We start from the raw sequence: 18,346 nt of genomic DNA, 5'->3' as shown, positions 1-18,346 counted from the left end.
CTCGCAACATGTCAACGGCTGCTGTTCCCGCGCCACTTAACGATAACTCTACAGACATTCATTAATTATTGAAGACATTTCCCAACTCAACATTGGCCAATATCTCCTGCTGCCAGTTTAAAGCCAGGAGACTACCCATGAAGCCTTTTTTACATATGGTTTAACACTAGCCTACTGTACGTGCATATGATACAGTCAATTGCACTATTTTACATTTCCACCATATATGTTTATAAAAATAAATACATATTTGAATAGTAACAATATGACCATTGGACACATCAGAGGCCTTCCTCAAACCTGATCTAGAAACTGAAAAATAGGCATTACCTTCGTGCAGCGTTAAACAGATGCCGACCACTTTCGACGTTTCGCAAAAGATTAAAAAAACACAGAATGAAAAGGATTTTTTCCCTCTTCCCTTTGCTATGCCCAGTCTGAATCGGGATATCTGATTGGTTGGAAAGGCCAAATCACATGGGCGAGACAGAGAACCCGTGACCTCTCTCTAAATAAAATGACGAAATGAAACAGCCTTGCATCCTAGCCGAACAATTTGTGGCAGTGTGATACCCTGACTACACTGACGATGTTGTGGTCTACTGTAAATAGGCTGTATGATGAGGCGGGATGGGGTCACCGTCCCCCCTCCCTGACCCCCAAACGGAACAAAGGGGGTGCCTAGTGAGGCACACTGGCATTGGGGCATGTCTACGGAGGCGGGGTGTCAAAGTCTGGATAGCCACCCCCAGGCACTCGCCTGTCCTGTAGGTCAATTGTTCACCCACCAACCCACCAACTCACAAACCCACCAACCCACCAATCCACCAACTCACCAACTCACCAACCCACCAATCCACCAACTCACACACCCACCAACCCACCAACTCACAAACCCACCAACCCACCAATCCACCAACTCACCAACTCACCAACTCACCAATCCACCAACTCACACACTCACCAATCCACCAATCCACCAACCTACCAACTCACCAACCCACCAACCCACCAATCCACCAACTCACCAACTCACCAACCCACCAATCCACCAACTCACACACTCACCAACCCACCAACTCACAAACCCACCAACCCACCAATCCACCAACTCACCAACCCACCAATCCACCAACTCACACACTCACCAATCCACCAACCCACCAATCCACCAACTCACACACTCACCAACCCACCAACCCACCAACCCACCAACTCACCAACCCACCGCCTTCTTCTCTTGCTGATCATGAACACAACACCCAAAGTATTTTCAGATACAACAACCGCCAAGGAACACCAGCACAAACCCACAGACCCCCAACGTCTGTGACAAGGGACTATCAGGGTTAGTGGTGGGTTTGTGGGTTGGGGTGGTGGTCTGTGACAAGGGACTACCAGGGTTAGTGGTTGGTTTGTGGGTTGGGGTGGTGGTCTGTGCGCCCTGGAGGATGAGGCTGGTAGAGAGATGGCGATACAGAGGTCAAAGCCCAAACCCCACATCACATGTCTGTCGTAACATCCAGCCGCCCTCGAACCAACCTGGCTCCTCCCGGCTGGCTTTTAATCTGCGTGTGTGTGTGAGTGTTTGTGGAATTACAGGGAGCTTTAGAGGCATCCCGTCCAGATTATCCAATCCAGCTAAAATCCAACCCTGTGTCAGATGGACAGTTGTGCAGGGACCCCAGCAGCACAGACAGAATGTAGGGTTTAGGGGGTGGAGGGTTTGAGGGGGGGCGATGTGGGCGACGGGGGTACAGGCATTGGATTAGGGGCAACACAAACAATGAGGAGCGTGTCCCACCTACATTTCAATTGTTCAGAGGGAAGCAAGAAGCATATCTCGGTTTAAATATGTCCTCTTAAACACTAAACATCTATCTATCCCCCAAAAAACACCCGCCCTACCGCCCCGCCTGTCGATTGGCCCATGGGAGAATACCACAAATAGAGCATTAAATTTGCTCCACATTGAATCACAAGAAGCTGAGAGAGGCACAGTGTCACAGGGAATCTGCTTTATATTCAAACAATGCTGCTGGCTCTCCTTCAAAACCAAGAGTACATGGTGGAAGCCCCACAGACACAGACTTGAACTTTACCATTTTTCCTCAAGTTATTAAGGCCTTGTCCCCATAGTTTAGACAGCGTCCTCTCCTTGTCTCCTTCCTTTAGGGCCCACTGGTCTGAAAGGACTTGATAGGTGAAAGTGATATTGTGGAACTGGGAAACCTGTCCCAGTCGTTGCACCTATCAGTGCTCATGAAGGAAAGGAAATAAGGAAGGAAATACATTTGAGAGTATTGGGACATGACCAATGTATTCCTCCATATCCCAAGGCAGTCACAGTGCATGTTTTACTATAAACATATACAAACCCCTATAGCAACCACACATACTAATTATGTGCTTGAGATGGCAGGGATATTTACATCTCTAGTCCATGCAAAAGGTCCAGAGTGAGTCTTGTAGAAGACCTCTTTACCTAGTAGTATTCATATGGTCAGGCAGTATACAGTATCTTACCGGTTCAGATGAAGGGAAAGTTCCAGAGGAGGAGATGGAGGTTCAGTTTGGGACCAGACAAACATGAAGGACAATGGACACTCTGGCCTGGGCTGGCTGGCCTGCTTCTATATGTAAACTTTCCCTCATAGCCTCCAGCAAGGTGACCAGCCCAGCCCAGCCCAGCCCAACCCAGACTACCCCTCGGTGGGAGAAGCACCCTCCCCATAGCCAGCCCAGTCCCCTGTCAGGAACAGGCATGGCTGATGGAGGCAGAAGGGCGTGAAGGAGAGAGGGAGCGAGGGAGAGGGATCAGGAGGAACAGTCGATCCCGCCAGTGATTGTTGACGTGGTGACTGAAGGAGGCGGGGCTGAGGTACCAAATAATGAGTGTTGTGTGAGTGTGTCTATGTGTGTGTGTGTGGGGGGGGGGGGGACAGATCAACACGGTTAAAGTTCCATTTCAGAACGGTGCTTTAACAAGTTTAACAAGGGCCCAGTATTTCTAAAGTTATCTATATGGATTTCGCCTATTGGATAGGATTAAATCCATAGAAATAGAATGAATAGGACAGACGTATCACTGACTTGAATGGGGACTCCCGCTCTACTCAATCTATTTCTAGGCATTTTATATTTCTGGGCATCGCTTTTGAAAAACTGGGCCCTGATGTCCGGTATTGATCATAGAATAGAGTCGTGTAATCTTTGACCATCTTTTCATCCCAATGACCAGCATTATACACCCATGGGGATAAGAGTGCATGGCACTTCTTTCTGTCTCAGGCAAAACAACAGACCTCCTCTGCCGGGCTGCTTCCTCTCCCCTCCCTTTCTAAAAGCCTCCCCTTCCCCTTTGTGCCCCCACAGCCCCATAATCCACACCAACAATCCCAGCCCCTAATGGAAAATATGGCCTGACCCTCTCCACTGATGTGGTCAATGCAGCCAGTAATGGGTCCACATTGCCTTGCAGCTAAAACCAATAATGAATGGGGTGAAATGGAACTTTAACCGTGTTGATCTGTCTCTTGTGTCATGTGTCGTATGTAGTCTTCCTTTAGTAATGCCAGCGTCCGCATATACAGAGGAATAGTCCTTTCAACTTCTAATCAAACGCAACATTCACTGACGCTATTCACCTCCTCAACAGATTGGTGTTTTTGAGACATAATTTCTCAATGCGCGATTTGTAGATTTGTGTTCTATAAAACATTATAAACCGGGTGGTTCAAGCCTTGAATGCTGATTGGCTGACAGCCGTGGTATATCAGACTGGTATACCACTGGTATGATACCACTGGTATGATAAAACATTTATTTTTTCTGCTCTAATTACGTTGGTAACCATTTTATAATAGAAATAAGGCACCTCAGGGGGTTGTGGTATATGGCCAATATACCACGGCTAAGGGCTGTATACAGGCACTCCACACTGCGTTGTGCATAAGACCAACCCTTAGACGTGATATATTGACTATATACCACACACCCCTTGAGCGTTATTGCTTAAATAACATATCCTATGCAGTACAAGTTACACTAATCCAATCAAATGACCACATTAATGGAAAATCCATCCATAGTTAGAATTAGTGATGATATCAGACATGTGGGTTAAACGGTTTAGTGCTATGTGATGACATCAGACATGTAGGTCAGGACAGAGACTATAACCAGCCAAAGTACCGCAGCACCATGGATACAGGACAGGGATTATAACCAGCCAGAGTACTGCATCACCATGGATATAGGACAGATATTATAACCAGCCAGAGTACTGCATCACCATGGATATAGGACAAGAGATTATAACCAGCCAGAGTACTGCATCACCATGGATACAGGACAGGGATTATAACCAGCCAGAGTACTGCATCACCATGGATATAGGACAGATATTATAACCAGCCAGAGTACTGCATCACCATGGATACAGGACAGGGATTATAACCAGCCAGAGTACTGCATCACCATGGATATAGGACAGATATTATAACCAGCCAGAGTACTGCATCACCATGGATATAGGACAAGAGATTATAACCAGCCAGAGTACTGCATCACCATTGATATTGGACAACAGGACAGAGATTATAACCAGCCAAATTACTGCAGCACCATGGATATAGGACAGAGACTATAACCAGCCAGAGTACTGCATCACCATGGATATAGGACAGAGACTATAACCAGCCAGAGTACTGCATCACCATGGATACAGGACAGAGATTATAACCAGCCAGAGTACTGCATCACCATGGATATAGGACAGAGATTATAACCAGCCAGAGTACTGCATCACCATGGATACAGGACAGAGATTATAACCAGCCAGAATACTGCACCACCATGAATATAGGACAGGGATTATAACCAGCCAGAGCACTGCTCCACCCATGGATATAGTACAGAGATTATAACCAGCCAGAGTACTGCACCACCATGGATATAGGACAGAGATAATTACCAGCCAGAGTACTGCACCACCATGGATACAGGACAGAGATTATAACCAGCCAGAGTACTGCACCACCATGGATATAGGACAGAGATAATTACCAGCCCGAGTACTGCACCACCATGGATACAGGACAGAGATTATAACCAGCCAGAGTACTGTACCACCATGGATACAGGACAGAGATTATAAACAGCCAGAGTACTGCATCACCATGGATACAGGACAGAGATTATAAACAGCCAGAGTACTGCATCACCATGGATATAGGACAGAGACTATAACCAGCCAGAGTACTGCATCACCATGGATATAGGACAGAGATTATAACCAGCCATAGTACTGCATCACCATGGATAAAGGACAGAGATTATAACCAGCCAGAGTACTGCATCACCATGGATATAGGACAGAGATAATTACCAGCCAGAGTACTGCATCACCATGGATACAGGACAGAGATTATAAACAGCCAGAGTACTGCATCACCATGGATACAGGACAGAGATTATAAACAGCCAGAGTACTGCATCACCATGGATATAGGACAGAGACTATAACCAGCCAGAGTACTGCATCACCATGGATACAGGACAGAGATTATAAACAGCCAGAGTACTGCATCACCATGGATATAGGACAGAGACTATAACCAGCCAGAGTACTGCATCACCATGGATATAGGACAGAGATTATAACCAGCCATAGTACTGCATCACCATGGATAAAGGACAGAGATTATAACCAGCCAGAGTACTGCATCACCATGGATATAGGACAGAGATAATTACCAGCCAGAGTACTGCACCACTATGGATATAGGACAGAGATAATTACCAGCCAGAGTACTGCACCACCATGGATGCAGGACAGAGATTATAACCAGCCAGAGTACTGCACCACCATGGATATAGGACAGAGATAATTACCAGCCAGAGTACTGCACCACCATGGATACAGGACAGAGATTATAACCAGCCAGAATACTGCACCACCATGGATATAGGACAGAGATTATAACCAGCCAGAGTACTGCATCACCATGGATATAGGACAGAGATTATAACCAGCCAGAATACTGCACCACCATGGATATAGGACAGAGACTATAACCAGCCAGAGTACTGCATCACCATGGATATAGGACAGAGATTATAACCAGCCATAGTACTGCATCACCATGGATAAAGGACAGAGATTATAACCAGCCAGAGTACTGCATCACCATGGATATAGGACAGAGATAATTACCAGCCAGAGTACTGCATCACCATGGATACAGGACAGAGATTATAAACAGCCAGAGTACTGCACCACCATGGATACAGGACAGAGATTATAAACAGCCAGAGTACTGCATCACCATGGATATAGGACAGAGACTATAACCAGCCAGAGTACTGCATCACCATGGATACAGGACAGAGATTATAAACAGCCAGAGTACTGCATCACCATGGATATAGGACAGAGACTATAACCAGCCAGAGTACTGCATCACCATGGATATAGGACAGAGATTATAACCAGCCATAGTACTGCATCACCATGGATAAAGGACAGAGATTATAACCAGCCAGAGTACTGCATCACCATGGATATAGGACAGAGATTTATACCAGCCAGAATACTGCACCACCATTGATACAGGACAGAGATTATAACCAGCCAGAATACTGCACCACCATGGATATAGGACAGAGATTATAACCAGCCAGAGTACTGCATCACCATGGATATAGGACAGAGATTATAACCAGCCAGAATACTGCACCACCATGGATATAGAACAGAGATTATAACCAGCCAGAGTACTGCACCACCATGAATACAGGACAGAGATTATAACCAGCCAGAATACTGCACCACCATGGATATAAAACAGATTATAACCAGCCAGAGTACTGCATCACCATGGATATAGGACAGAGATTATAACCAGCCAGAATACTGCACCACCATGGATATAGGACAGAGATTATAACCAGCCAGAGTACTGCACCACCATGGATACAGGACAGAGATTATAACCAGCCAGAATACTGCACCACCATGGATATAGGACAGAGATTATAACCAGCCAGAGTACTGCATCACCATGGATATAGGACAGAGATTATAACCAGCCAGAATACTGCACCACCATGGATATAGGACAGAGATTATAACCAGCCAGAGTACTGCACCACCATGGATAAAGGACAGAGATTATAACCAGCCAGAGTACTGCACCACCATGGATATAGGACAGAGATTATAACCAGCCAAAGTACAGCACCACCATGAATACAGGACAGAGACTATAACCAGCCAGAGTACTGCATCACCATGGATATAGGACAGAGATTATAACCAGCCAGAGTACTGCATCACCATGGATACAGGACAGAGACTATAACCAGCCAGAGTATTGCACCACCATGGATATAGGACAGAGATTATAACCAGCCAAAGTACAGCACCACCATGAATACAGGACAGAGACTATAACCAGCCAGAGTATTGCACCACCATGGATATAGGACAGAGATTATAACCAGCCAAAGTACTGCATCACCATGGATATAGGACAGAGACTATAACCAGCCAGAGTACTGCATCACCATGGATACAGGACAGAGACTATAACCAGCCAGAATACTGCATCACCATGGATATAGGACAGAGATTATAACCAGTCAGAGTACTGCGGGGTGCAGCTAGTGGAAGCACTAGTTGTAGTCTGTAATATCTGTCTCTTCCATTAAGGATCTGCAGAGGGCACAGAAGAGAGAGGGGACTTTGTCTCCCTTTGTGTTTAGATGGATAAAGCTACATGTACCATGCTCTAGGGTCTCTCTCTCTCTGTGTTCTACTGTCTCCTTTCCCTCCTCTCTCTCTTTTTTCTCCTCCCTCTCTCTCTTCGGCTGTCTTCTCGTAGGGTATCTGAAGCATACATCACTTGTTTTGAGATGATTCATGACTGTGTACATTTTGCTGGTAGTTGAGAGAGATGTGTGTGTGTGTGTGCCTGTTTATACCTGCGCTGTTGATCCTGGGGTCAATGGAAACACTGTCTAATACTGCCGACACATGAGTGTGATATAGATTGAACTTGACCACGTCAGTTGAACTGGCACCCGGAGCAACTCACCCACATGTACAGAGGGAGGTGGCATGTTCTCACCCGTAGGTCTTCAATCTCATAGCTTGGTGACATGGACGACTATACAAACACTAGAATACATCACAGAAGGGCCCAAGTAAGAGGCTTCTAATCATACTGTACGTATCCCCATTCACCACACACTTGTGTGGCACAGTGAGCACTTAAAGCTTGGAGACTAGGACACATGTTTATCCCTGACAAGTAGGCTACAGACCACACACACAGGCACCAAATGCACAAGAAATTACACACAAATGCCTGCACTTGCACACTCCTGCACTGACTGGCTGTAAGCTAAAGCTGCCAGTGTGGCAGAGCCAGTTGCGGTGACAAAGGACACAAATTACCCTGGGTGTCAGACGGAGAGTGGCCTTAGCCCCAGTGTGTGTGTGTGTGTGTGTGTGTGTGTGTGTGTGTGTGTGTGTGTCTTCAGTGTGTGTGTGTGTGTGTGTGTGTGTGTGTGTGTGTGTGTGTGTGTGTGTGTGTGTGTGTGTGTGTGTGTGTGTGTGTGTGTGTGTGTGTGTGTGTGTGTGTGTGTGTGTGTGTGCGTGCGTGCGTGCGTGTGTGTTGACAGTGGCACAACAAACAGGCAGAGGCGAGATGCAAAGAAAGTCACCAGACCCTCAGAGATGGCCCTTTGCAACCCTGGCACTACACATTAAACTCTGCAACAGCTTGGGTATAGGCCTTGGATGTAGGCTTTGGGTGTAGGCCTTGGGTATAGGCCTTGGGTATAGGCCTTGGGTGTAGGCCTTGGGTATAGGCCTTGGGTGTAGGCCTTGGGCGTAGGCCTTGGGTGTAGGCTTTGGGTGTAGGCCTTGGGTATAGGCCTTGGGTTTAGGCCTTGGGTGTAGGCCTTGGGTATATGCCTTGGGTGTAGGCCTTGGGTATAGGCCTTGGGTGTAGGCCTTGGGTGTAGGCCTTGGGTGTAGGCCTTGGGTGTAGGCCTTCGGTGCATGCCTTGGGTATAGGCCTTGGGTGTAGGCCTTGGGTGTAGGCATGCCTTGGGTATAGGCCTTGGGTATAGGCCTTGGGTGTAGGCCTTGGGTGTAGGCCTTGGGTGTAGGCCTCGGGTGTAGACCTCGGGTGTTGGCCTCGGGTATAGGCCTTGGGTATAGGCCTTGGGTATAGGCCTATGGACTGCACTGGACGTCTTTAGTTAAGCATAGACTTAATGTGCTTTTAATAGAAAAAAACTAAAGAGGAGTGGGCAGGGCAGGGGAGGGAGGGCAGGGGAGGGGTAAGGAGGGACTTACCACAGACAAACTGGACCACTGGGATCAGGACATGGGCAGTGGTTGTGTTTGGAGGAGGGGGAGCTCGGTGGCTGACAGACTGGTTCAGATCATCAGCTCCAGCAGGACCAGCATCAACCCATTCTAGAGAGAGGAGGAAAACATACGAACCATTAAGAATACATACATACAACTGTTACCACTTTTTTTTTTAAATTCCAGATATATTTGAAAATATATGACTGAAACGCTGTATTGTAAAATAGAGCATACTGCAAAATAAATAATTTCAGCCCACATGAAAAAATGCTTCAGTTTACTAGAGAGTACTACAGTACTTACTATATCATTTTGTAGTAAACTCTAGTATACTGTAGAATACTATACCACACACTGAAGTATGCCTCGATCATGTGTAGTATATCATGTTGTAGTACATCGTAGAATACAATAAGAAATACTATAGTATACTATAGTCAACAGTAAAAACTACAGTAATATCTGCAAAAACACTACAGTTTTTAAACTATATAAATACTACAGTAATTAATTTGCACACAGTATAACCTGCCCATTCCCCTCCCCATATCTCAATTTGTGCCAACCATAAGTAAGAAACCTACATGCCAAGAATAGACCATATATAGTGTTCCTTACAGGTTATAGAAAAGAGCAGAAGTGATGAACTATCCGTTCAGAACCATTCCTACTTACCTACAGGTTATGGAACATCTAATCTATTAGTATTTCTCCAGTAGGTGAAAGCCTCCACTTCTAGGTCAAAGATAATGAAACTGGGGCCCGAAATCGGCTCTGGCATTTTTAACATATTGGCCCATATTTTTCCTTGAGGCCTGCATGAAGGCCCATTTTTTTTTCTTGAGGCCCCACAACGGCCCATTTTATTCCTTGAGGCCACCTATATTATTCAGATAAAGATAATTTTGCACAACAAACCCAAGTTAGACAGGCCCAATGGGCTAAAACTGGACCAGCCCATCTGGCATTTGCCCGAAATGCCAGATGGTCAGTCCACCCCTGGCTAAAAGGCAGAACAAACACCATACAGTATGTGGACCTACACCATTAGTGTATGCTTAAATGACTTTCATCATTAGTAAACTCAACAAAAACTCTAATTAGTAGCATTCCCTTCTGCTGCAGCTGAAAATAACAGCCTCCTTATATTGTGTGAAAAAGTGTATGCGTGTGTGTGTGTGTGTGTGTGTGTGTGTGTGTGTGTGTGTGTGTGTGTGTGTGTGTGTGTGTGTGTGTGTGTGTGTGTGTGTGTGTGTGTGTGTGTGTGTGTGTGTGTGTGTGTGTGTGTGTGTGTGTGTGTGTGTGTGTGCGTGCGTGCGTGCGTGTGTGTTGACAGTGGCACAACAAACAGGCAGAGGCGAGATGCAAAGAAAGTCACCAGACCCTCAGAGATGGCCCTTTGCAACCCTGGCACTACACATTAAACTCTGCAACAGCTTGGGTATAGGCCTTGGATGTAGGCTTTGGGTGTAGGCCTTGGGTATAGGCCTTGGGTATAGGCCTTGGGTGTAGGCCTTGGGTATAGGCCTTGGGTGTAGGCCTTGGGCGTAGGCCTTGGGTGTAGGCTTTGGGTGTAGGCCTTGGGTATAGGCCTTGGGTTTAGGCCTTGGGTGTAGGCCTTGGGTATATGCCTTGGGTGTAGGCCTTGGGTATAGGCCTTGGGTATAGGCCTTGGGTGTAGGCCTTGGGTGTAGGCCTTGGGTGTAGGCCTTCGGTGCATGCCTTGGGTATAGGCCTTGGGTGTAGGCGTGTGTGTGTGTTGATTATCAGCCTAATGGGTAATGTCAGAAGATCATGCTGTTCTTACCAAAGAGGGGTCCATGTCATGGGACCCTGTCTTATCCCACATTCCAGAAGATTCCAGCTCTCCACTTCTGATCCACCCGGAGACGAGAGAAAGAGTCAAACATTTGCAGGCAGGGGTTAAATGTGACTTTTCATTGAACATTGACTATCTCAATCAACCGCTTTTCCATTATTATTTCTGATTTCCTCCATTGGACCCCTGAAATGCTTTAGATAGAATTGACCATAATATAGATGATGACATTGTCTCTAGATCTTGATTAGATAGTCGGCTAGACAGTGGGAGGTCAGCGGATGTCGTCAACATCAATTGCACATAACGCAATGATAACCTGCCACTCTGAGGGTGGTTTAGGACAAGTCGTGTGTGTTCAATGTGCTTGGCCTGCCAGAGGAAACTAGTAATTTTACCGCTGTGGCTGCTGTTTCAACAGGATAACAGTGCCCTCTGTTGGTCGCTGTGTACAAATACAACTCACTGTTGGACTGAGGACAGAAATGCTCTGAATGCAATATGCTATTACATCAGAAGCTTCTTAGCAAAGCCTACCACGATGAATCAGACTGTTTCATATTTTATGACTTCTAAAAGGAAGTCCTGTGCTGTCTGTCTTCTGCCCCTTCCCACTTTCTCTACCTTAAAGGGGCAATCTGCAGTTGCTACATACAGTTGAAGTCAGAAGTTTACATACACTTAGGAGTCATTAAAACTTGTTTTTCAACCACTCCAAAAACGTTTTTGTTAACGAACTATAGTTTTGGCAAGTCATCTACTTTGTTCATGACACAAGTAATTTTTCCAACAACTGTTTACAGACAGATTATTTCACTTGTAATTCACTGTATCACAATTCCAGTGGGTCAGAAGTTTACATACACTAAGTTGACTGTGCCTTTAAACAGCTTGGAAAAGTCCAGAAAATTATGTCATGGCATTAGAAGCTTCTGATAGGCCAATGGACATAATTTGAGTCAATTGGAGGATGTATTTCAAGGCCTACCTTCAAACTCAGTGCCTCTTTGCTTGACATCATGGGAAAATCAAAAGAAATTAGCCAAGAAAAATAATTGTAGACCTCCACAAGTCTGGTTCATCCTTGGGAGAAATTTGCAAATGACTGAAGGTACCACGTTCATCTGTACAAACAATAGTAAAAGTATAAACACCATGGGACCACGCAGCTGTCATACCGCTCAGGAAGGAGACACGTTCTGTCTCCTAGAGATGAACGTACTTTGGTGCGAAAAGTGAAAATCAATCCCAGAACAACAGCAAAGGACCTTGTGAAGATGCTGGAGAAAACCGGTACAAAAGTACATATATCTACAGTAAAACGAGTCCTATATCGACATAACCTGAAAGGCCGCTCAGCAAGGAAGAGGCCCCTTCTCCAAAACCTCCATAAAAAAGCCAGACTAGGGTTTCCAACTGCACATGGGGACAAAGATCATACTTTTTGGAGAAATGTACTCTGGTCTGATGAAACAAAAATAGAACTGTTTGGTCATAATGACCATCACCATAATGACCACCACCAAAAAGGGGGATGCTTGCAAGCCGAAGATCACCATCCCAACCGTGAAGCACGGGGTGGCAGCATCATGTTGTGGGAGTGCTTTGTTGCAGGAGGGACTGGTGCACTTCACAAAATAGATGGGATCATGAGGAAAGAAAATTATGTGGATATATTGAAGCAACATCTCAAGACATCAGTCAGGAAGTTAAAGCTTGGTCGCAAATGGGTCTTCCAAATGGACAATGACCCCAAGCATACTTCCAAAGTTGTGGCAAAATGGCTTAAGGACAACGAAGTCATGGTATTAGAGTAGCCATCACAAAGCCCTGACCTCAATCCCATAGAAAATTTGTGGGCAGAACTGAAAAAGCGTGTGCGAGCAAGGAGGCCTACAAACCTGACTCAGTTACACCAGCTCTGTGAGGAGGAATGGGCCAACTTCACCAAACCTATTGTGGGAAGCTTGTGGAAGAACCCGACACTTTGACCCAAGTTAAAACCTGTTATGGCTGCTGTACCTGTACAGGGACCAAATCAGCGGACATTCCAGAGCGCCAACTAATAGTACACGATACAACTCAAACTTCCATTAAAACACACATACAAGGTACTCAATTAAAGCCACACTCGTTCTGAATCTAGCCAACATGTCAGATTTGTAAAATGCTTTTCGGCGAAAGCATGAGAAGCTATTATCTGATAGCATGCAGCCCCCAGAAACACACAAGGGGACGTAAACAAAGAAATTAGCGTAGCCGGCGCTACACAAAACGCAGAAATAAAATATAAAACATTCATTTCCTTTGACGAGCTTCTTTGTTGGCACTCCTATATGTCCCATAAACATCACAATTGGGTCTTTTTTTTTTTTATTAAATCGGTCCATATATACCCAAAATGTCCATTTATGAACACCGTGAAATCCAGGAAAAAAGTCACGTTTCCCAACGCAACGTCATTTTTTTAAATTAAAAAAGTTGCCTATAAACTTTGACAAAACATTTCAAACTACTTCTGTAATCCAACTTTAGGTATTAATAAACGTTAATAAATGATCAAATTGATCACGGAGCGATCTGTATTCAATAGCAACAAGTTTGGAAAACGAAGTCCACTTTCCCCCTTCCATTTTTTCCAGCTGTGTTCCCGAAGACAGGTTGTGCCTATTACTCATCTGACCAAGGATCAAGTTGCCTAGAAATCACAACACTGGCGACATCATGTGGAAGCTGTAGGAACTGCAAGCCCATCTCCATCTATTATAGCGTGCAATAGACAATACAAAGACTGGCGGATGGATTTTTTCTTCGTCGATTTTGTGATCAGGTTTCCTTGCGATTTTGACCACGGAACTCGTTCTGTTATAGTCACAGACATCATTGAACCAGTTTTAGAAACTTCAGAGTGTTTTCTATGCACACATACTAATCATATGCATATACTATATTCCTGGCATGACTAGCAGGACGTTGAAATGTTGCGCGATTTTTAACAAAAAGCTGCGAAATTTCGCAGCAGCCATAACAGGGTAAACAATTTAAAGGCAATGCTACCAAATACTAATTGAGTGTTCTGACCCACTGGGAATGTGATGAAATAAATCTAATCTGAAATAATCATTCTCTCTTCTATTATTCTGACATTTCACATTCTTAAAATAAAGTGGTGATCCTAACTGACCTTTTACTAGGATTAAATGTCAGGAAGTGTGAAAAACTGAGTTTAAATGTATTTGGCTAAGGTGTATGTAAACTTCCGACTTCAACTGTAAATTTTTGGACATATGGACGTATGATATGTACCCATTGATTCTTGAATAACATAACTTATGAGCTTAGTTCAACTACCGTACTCCATCAGAACCACAAAATATAAACTTGTTTAACTCCAATGTTTGTAAACATTGTACTTGTAAACAAACAGTGCATGCTTAAAACTATAATGTTGATATCTTGGTTGGTCGATCCTTGCATCTATATCTCTGTCTATGAATTTGAAAGTGGTAACATTTCTCCAGGCACATCCCTGAGCCTTTTACCAAACATAAGTGGGGGAAAACGCTTTATTATTTCAACTGTGGATTGCCCCTTTAAAGTAATCATCTACCTCTTTATTTCCTCCCTCCATTTTCTCCCTCTTTCAACCTCTTGCTGAGAGAAATATCCCTGCTCTCTAATTATACGTTGCTTTGACATCAACACCGTAAAGGCCACTAGTAAGAGTATGTTAGTGATGAAAAAACAATGTTGGTTTAAGTACTGAAATTATGTCTGTTAGTACGTGCAACTTTACCCTGTGAACCACACAGTCATAAGGGCTGCAGTATAACTTGACCCTTTCTGACAACAACAGTCACAAGGGCTGCGGTATCAACCAAAATGCAATGCTTTGAAATGAGACTGAATTCCATAAGACAAAATAGTGTGTATAACATGATTTCCATATCAGTCTGAGGCGAATGCCCTGTTCCGGTCTACTCAGTTAATTCTATAATACAGGCAGAAATACAACAGCTCAAAGAGAGTACTGAGATGTCTGCCTTCGTCTCTGATCCTATTCTACATCTATAGGTGTGTATAGTTAATATGTACTGTAGCTAACCTGGAAGTGCAGATTATTTGCACAAGGTTGTTTCAACAACAACTTTGTCATGTGCGTGTCAACCGAGACGGCCAGACAATCCATTCTCTCCAGAAATGCTTGTGTACCAAACAGGGACAGACAAGGCTTGCATAGACACATGACAAAACAGCATCACGTATTAGATGAAGACAAATTATATTTTACACATCCTCGTCCCCTAGGTATTCTGTGCTTCGTACTCATCTTTACCCCCTCCTTCCCAAAGAGAGAGCGATCAGGGAGAGTGGCTCGGCTTACTGTAAGAAGCTGCGGTGACAATCATCAGTTGCTCTTTCAACTCCATGTGCTGCACCTGCAGATGCTTAGGAGGAAATGTGTCTAAAGGAAACAGTGAGCTAACAGTGAGCCGTCTATAATCCTCCCGTCAACATCATAAAACTGACTAATGGTTGTCAAACCAGGTTATGGAGGGAAGGAGAGAGAGAGAGAGAGAGAGAGAGAGAGAGAGAGAGAGAGAGAGAGAGAGAGAGAGAGAGAGAGAGAGAGAGAGAGAGAGAGAGAAAGGAGAGAGAGAGAGAGAAAGAAAGAAAGAAAGAAAGGAAAGAAAGAAAGAAAGAAAGGACAAACAGAAAGATAGATTGTATTCCTCTGAGAAAAATATATCTCGATTTTCCAGGCCATAACTCTCCTCTGTGTGGCCAGTGAACAGAGAGAGGACTCAGGTTTCTCTCTTAGGCCAGAGTATCACTTACACTACATCCTGTTATGAGTTATGGTGCAAATGGGTGCAGGAGGAATAGAATACAACCTAATGAGCCTATTGAACACAGAGGTGTGGTAATGAGAAGCTATTGTATCATCCCTAACGTCCATCAATGGTTAAGTAAAGTCATTCCTTCCTTATTGTTGACAGGACAATACACATTTATCAACATGCCATCCTACTGTACACAAGAAGGTGCTAGCATGCACACGCACAAACACTTACACGTCAAATCTGTCAAAATGTCCTCCAAATTCCATACGGCTGTGTTTTCTGTTCCATTTGGGGCCCTGAGTTCTATAAGCCATCATCATCAGTTTTCCTCCTTACACCTGATAAAACAGCTCATGTCAGCTCCTTGTTGTAGAGCCATATGGGAGTAAATGGAACTGCCAAAACCCTGAGGCATGTACACAGCAGGTATGTTTCAGAGCTACAGTACTATGGATGCATAGAGCAGATACTGAACATAGATTACAACATGATACGGCTCCACTGCAAACACCTGCACAAATCAGAGTTATTATAATAATTTAACTATTCTTATGGTTTCAATAAATGTCACATTATTGAGCTGCATTTCCCACACTCGTTAAAAAACATGAATCCATCCTATTGAGAGGTTGACAATGGAACAATAAGACACAGTACTGCCTGAATGGCAGGTTCTGGATCTTTAATGTCTTTTGAACTCTGCTGTCCTACTATGCAGACAGAGGGCAACTGAGAAGTCAAGGATACAATGTTAACAGCACTATTGGCAAACCGTTTGGTCTCTCGACTTTTCAAGCCATAGACACCGCAACCTTGTGTTCTTACTCCAAACAACAGTCGTTGGATTGTTAACAAAGACGTGTGAAGCTTGTAAGGGGGAAAATGTCAACATTTATTTGACTCTGTTTGTTTCTAGTACAAGTAGCTATGCATCTAATAAAACAAGATGCCATGAGAATATTTGTACAATCACCACCAGTTGAAATTAGTCAAGATGACCCCAACAAACCGGTATCACATGCAGGTCACAGTAGTTACAATGTGCTGGTTCTAACTGGCTAGTAAAAGCACAGTCGTATGTATACAGAACAATATTTGTTTGAGGGAGTACATCAACACACTCAGCCCTCCCTCCTAACTAGATTCAAAACAGGAAGTCCAATCAGACAGCCAGCAGAGCACATCCTGTCCATCCTCAGTACAAGTCAGCATGCCTTCCCTCTAAACCCTGTTTACAGAAGGGAAACAGTGAGGCCATGGCTTTGATTCAATTTAGCAGGTAATTACACTATCTGGTAAGGCAATTATCCTGTGTCCATCATAATTCCATTTGCTAGCTAATGGTGCTCCCACAACCTCCACAGTACAGGAGACAATGCATTTCTAAGAGGGGAAGTAGGGATACTGTTTTGTACCTACTGTTGGAGCATCTGTGGATAATTAGGTCAAAGCCTATGAAAACAACAGCCTAAAAGAACAACAAAACACGAGTCAGCCTGGTACAAACAACCACCACTGCACCCGAGCATGAATTTACTTTTTATTTTAAACTTTCAAATGAGGTGAGACTACCATGCCCAGAGAGCAGGATACCCATGTTTCAAAGACCAAAAAAGAGGAGAGAGATAAGGGACCTCTTTTAGACTGAGCTTAGTCTGGGTAGATGAAATCCATGTGGCCTTGCTGGCTGATTTTAATCCCCTGCTTCTTTCTCTCCCTCCCTGCCTCCCTCTGAGCAGACTCACCAGAGCCATGGTCTGCATGGAGGAAGAAGGGCCAGGCAAGCAGGCGTCTTTGAACAGCAGCCAAGGAGGAAAAAGGGAAGAGAGCTTTTCAGGATCACTGGCTGTATGCAATGCCAACTGTCTTGAAAATCTCTGACCTGAGATTGATTAGAAAACTGCAATATGGTGTAAACTTATCCAGGGTTGTAATTCATCAGACGTCTGAAATTAGAGGAAGCTAGATAAAGTCACATTCTGAATAGGAAAGAGTGGTGCTTACCTTGACCTGGGAGAGGGAGGGATGGACAGATGAGGAGAGTCACAGGGATGGAGAGTGGAGGGTCCAGGCAGGGAAGGGGTCTGGCTAGGTTCCAATGGGGTAGTCCAGGAGAGGGAACGAGAGAGGAGGAGAGGAAGGACAGGGAACAGGGAGACAGGGAGGTGAAACGTAAATGCTACTCTCTCCCTTTCTCTCTCTCACACACACACCCAAACACACACTCACACAGCCAACAGAAAGGAACTAACACAAGCAGTTACTCCCAGGATGGGAGAGAGAGTGTCTTACTCA

General features: G+C 44.6%; 1 protein-coding gene across 30 annotated transcripts in view; it reads right to left on the bottom strand.

Annotated features, from left to right (window-relative positions):
- Positions 1 to 18,346, bottom strand: part of LOC135533195 (poly(rC)-binding protein 3-like) — a 30,995-nt gene extending 12,649 nt beyond the window's left edge. For 13 of the 30 annotated variants that reach the window (XM_064960592.1, XM_064960600.1, XM_064960605.1 and 10 more), the window contains exons 1-3: positions 18,056 to 18,346; positions 11,196 to 11,262; positions 9,371 to 9,493 (exon numbers count right to left, since the gene is read on the bottom strand). The gene's annotated coding sequence lies outside the window, so the exon portion shown is untranslated. Of the gene's footprint in view, positions 1 to 9,370; positions 9,494 to 11,195; positions 11,263 to 15,591; positions 15,640 to 16,282; positions 16,550 to 17,796; positions 17,844 to 18,055 lie in introns of those variants that run through there. The other 17 variants (XM_064960603.1, XM_064960604.1, XM_064960613.1 and 14 more) reach the window with 7 other exon arrangements.

This window comes from Oncorhynchus masou, unplaced genomic scaffold (genome assembly GCF_036934945.1).
Source record: "Oncorhynchus masou masou isolate Uvic2021 unplaced genomic scaffold, UVic_Omas_1.1 unplaced_scaffold_2282, whole genome shotgun sequence".
In the NCBI taxonomy this organism is placed as follows: Eukaryota; Metazoa; Chordata; class Actinopteri; order Salmoniformes; family Salmonidae; genus Oncorhynchus; species Oncorhynchus masou.
Note: the sequence above shows the minus strand (reverse complement) of the source record. Positions and strands in the feature narration are given on the sequence as shown.